Raw genomic sequence first — 4,514 nt, forward strand, 5'->3', positions numbered from 1 at the left:
AAGCACTCCATCGGTTTAAATCTTTTCTAGGAACCAGGGAAAGAGGTAGATTGCTTCTGTGGCGTGAGTTTGTAGAAGCTTTGATAGCCAGATTTGGTGATCAACTGTTTGAAGATCCTATGGTTGAACTCAAGAAACTCAGACAAATGAATTCTTTATAGAATTATTTGGAGGAGTTTGATATGAAATTAAGTAAATCTGATCTAAGTGAAGCCAGGCCATTAGCCATTTTTTGGGTGGATTAAGAGAGGAAGTGGAGATTTCTCTGAGGCTTTTCAAGCCTACATCACTAAAAGAAGCTTATGAATTAGCTAAAGTTCAAGATGTGTTGTGGTCCAAGAAGAATTCTGGTGAGCAGTGGGGCAGGTTTAGTGGAATTGATGAAGGAGTACAGCAAAAGGTGGTGGCAAGAACTCTTGTGAATGCAAATTTAACTCCTAGTCAACCAAAAGATGGCCTCTTGGCACATCCAAGTTCGGGTGATAAGATGATACCTGCTAAATCTTCTAAGAGGCTTTCTAGTCAAGATGTAGATGATAGGAGGAGGAAAGGCTTGTGTTTCTAGTGCCCTAAAAAATTTGTTCCAGGACATAAGTGCAACAGGAGGCAGTTGTATATGATGACCATTAAGAACATGTGTACTGATGAAGTAGGCGTATTTCCTGAATGGCAGTCTGAGGATCAGGTAGATGAGGAGGAAAATCAGTTTTGTATGCTATCAGTTGTAGGTGATAGTACTAAAACTAAGGAGGTTTCTGCAGAATGGAATTTAGGTGAGGAATTAATTGTGGAAGATTCAATGTCTCCTCAACTATCTTTACATGCTTTGATTGGAATTTGCAGTTTCCAGACTATGAGAATTAGAGGAAGTAAGGGAACTAGAACTCTTTACTTGTTGATTAACTCTGGTAGTTCTCATAACTTCTTGGACAACAGGTTAGCCAAGCAGTTGGGTTGTGAATTGCAAACTATACCTTCTTTGAAGATTTCTGCAGCTAATGGCAATCATCTTGTTTGTAAGGAGGTTTGTAAGCAGTTTTCATTTAAAATGCAAGGTCATGAGTTTGCAGCAGATTTCCTCATATTGCCATTAGATAATTTCGATATGATCTTAGGAATCCAGTGGCTAACTGTATTGGGGGATATTATGTGGAACTTTAATAAATTAAAGATGAAATTCAGTGTGGGAAAGGAGCAGTTCTGTTTACAAGGTGAGAAAGGAAAAGGTGTGAAGATGGTCAGTGAAGCTAATTTACAAAAGATGCTCTCAAGGGACGCACAATTAGCTTTTACTCAATGTTATGCATTGACAATACAGTCAGTAAAAACTGGAGTACAAGTTAAATCTGTGGAAGAGGAGATTAAATCTATTTCCAGTTCAATTCCTATTAAAATTGCTAGGGTATTGAATAGGTATGTGGAGATTTTTCAAGAGCCGGTTGGGTTGTTTTAAAGGAGGGTAGTCAGCCAATTTGTTTAAGACCATACAGATATGGTCCATTACAAAAAGATATTATTGAATCAATAACCTAGGAATTATTAGAATCATGAGTGATACAAGTGAGTCAATCTCCTTTTTCCTCACCTGTGGTGTTGGTTAGGAAAAAAGATAACTCTTGGAGAATGTGCATAGACTACAAAGGTCTGAACAACATCACCATCAAAGCAAAATTTCCAATTCCTGTAATTGAGGAGCTCTTGGAGAAATTACATGGGGTTGTAGTATTTACAAAGTTGGATTTGAGGTCGGGCTATCATCAAATCCGAATGAATCCTAGAGACATTCAGAAAACTGCCTTTAGGACTCATTTTGGACAGTTTGAATACCTAGTGATGCCATTTGGATTGGTTAATGCACCTTCTACTTTCCAGCAGTTAATGAACCAAATTTTCAAAACATATCTCAGAAAATTTGTTTTAGTTTTTTTTGATGACATCCTTATATATAGTAAGGAGGAAGAGGAGCATGTGAGACATTTGGAGAGTGTATTCCAGTTGTTAAAGCAATACTCTCTAGCCGTGAAAATCAGCAAGTGTGCATTTGCAGTTCAGAAAGTTGAATATTTGTGATATATAATCTCTAAAGAAGGAGTATCAACTGATCCATCTAAGATCAGAGCTATACAAGAATGGCCCAAACCAGTTACAGTGAAGCAATTGAGGGGGTTTTTGGGATTATCTAGGTATTATAGGAGGTTCATCAGGAATTATGCAAGCTTAAGTCAACCATTAAATTCACTGCTGACGAAAAATGTGAAGTTTATGTGGTTTGATGAAGTACAAAAATCTTTTGATTCTCTCAAGGAAGCGCTCATGTCTGCTCCAGTATTGGCACTGCCTAATTTTGATCAAGAATTGATTGTTGAAACAGATGCTTCTAATTCAGGCATTGGTGCAGTATTAATACAGAGTGATCATCCTATTGCTTTTATTAGTAGGATGTTGTCTGTTAAACATCAGGCACTATCAGTATATGATAAAGAAATGTTTACTATTCTTTTTGCAGTTAAGAAATGGCATCAGTACTTGGTAGGTAGGCATTTTAAAATTAAAACAGATCATCAACCTTTGAAATTTTTGCTGGAACAGAAAGTGACTACTCCCAGTCAGCATACTTGGTTGGCTAAATTGATGGCTTATGATTATGAGATTTTGTATAAGCATGGGAAATCAAATACAGTTGCACATGCTTTATCAAGGTGTTCTTCCTCTGAGTTGTCTTTATTAGCAATACACATTGTTTCATCAGATTTATTTGAGAAAATACAGGCTGCATGGAACAGTGATCAAAAGTTGAAGGCTATAATTCAACAGTTAAGAGATGGTAATTCAATTAAGCATTATGCTTGGAGCTATAATCAACTGAGAAGGAAAGGAAAGTTAGTGATTGGTGATAATGAGGAACTTAAGTAGGAATTGCTGAGTTATTATTGTTAGTGCAACCGCACTATTTATTGGCATGATTTGACACCTAGAACAAGTGACGTGGCAACCAAGGTGACAAAGCATAATTGATGATGTGGCAAGCATGGTGACATGGCAAGGAGACTTGGAGTGCAAGGCAAACATCTTGAAGATCTTGATGAAGCTATTTTTAGTAAGTCTCTAACATGGAGCCAAATATCTTGAAGATCATGGTGAAGCTATCTTAAAGATCTTGGTGGAGTTATTTTTGGCAATGCATTACAACTTGAAGACAAGATCATATCAAGACCATATTTAGGTGATTTGATTGAAGACTAAATATGGTGGAGCTTAATTAAAGAAAGATCTATTCATGGTGTGAATGAAGGAGATATGATTTGATGAAGATTGATTGAAGTCTATTGAAGGCAAGATTTGAGGACCAAACTTGGGTGAATTGAAGATCAAGTTTGGAGAATCTTTGAAGACCAAATTTAGGGTGGATTGAAGACTAAGTTTGGCAAGTTTCATTGAAGACGCACAAGGGGCGTGCGCCCCTTTGCAGGGGACTGCGTGATGAGGAACCGAGGAGGTAGGGCTAGTTGTCGCGATCGGGATCGGGAGATTTGGGTCGCATCGACTCATACTAAGCATGACCGGGAGGTTGATGGGTCTTGAGGTCGTCCATAGCGTAACGCGAACTCGGTCAAGTCGCGATCGAGGGACATGTTGCAACTTATGTTACAACAGGAGTTGCAACATCTAATTTTGGCAGGTTTTTAAATTAGTAGCCGCGGAGATTCTAAAAGAGGTATGTACTATATTTGGGACGTTGAGGCGTCTATATAAGCTACCTTGCTCGTAGATTATAAGGTGTGACTCTTGAGTGACTCTTTGAGGAGAGTGTGTGAGCACCAAACAATCTAGAGAGGGTAGTGATCTTTATTGTTGAGAGTGTGAGTGACAAGTGTTTGTACTCATCTATTTTTACCTCTTTTAGTGGATTGTTTATCTCCGGGCTTGGCCCCCCAGACGTAGGCGAGTGGACGCCGAATTGGGTTATCAACGTTGTGTGTCTCCTTGTGTTTGTTTGTGTGCTTTTTCTTTATTGGTTTGTGTGAGACTTCTATGAGTGCTTAAGTGTTACTTAATACCCACAAACCACACCGGAGGAACTAACAAGTGGTATCAGAGACTTGGTCGCCGTTTTCACTTTGGTTTCAAAGTCGGCGAGGTCCTAACAAGTTCCATTGATGGCCAGAAAAGAAGGAGCTTCCGTCACACGACCACCGTTGCTTAATGGATCCAACTATCCATATTGGAAGGCACGCATGAAGGCGTTTATCAAGTCCATTGATGAGAGTGCATGGATTGCTGTAGAAGAAGGATGGTCTCCTCCTACTCTAGTTGATGAAGATGAGAACATGATCATGAAGAAGAAAAGCTGTTGGAGTGTTGAAGACATGCGCAAAGCTAATGCTAATGGAAAAGCTCTCAATGCAATCTTTGGAGGAGTTGATGAGAACCAGTTCAAATATATTACAACATGCGAGTGTGCCAAGAAAGCTTAGGAGATTCTTCAAACCATACATGAAGGTACCAACTTGGTA

The sequence above is a fragment of the Dioscorea cayenensis genome, chromosome 15 (genome assembly GCF_009730915.1).
Source record: "Dioscorea cayenensis subsp. rotundata cultivar TDr96_F1 chromosome 15, TDr96_F1_v2_PseudoChromosome.rev07_lg8_w22 25.fasta, whole genome shotgun sequence".
NCBI lineage: Eukaryota > Viridiplantae > Streptophyta > Magnoliopsida > Dioscoreales > Dioscoreaceae > Dioscorea > Dioscorea cayenensis.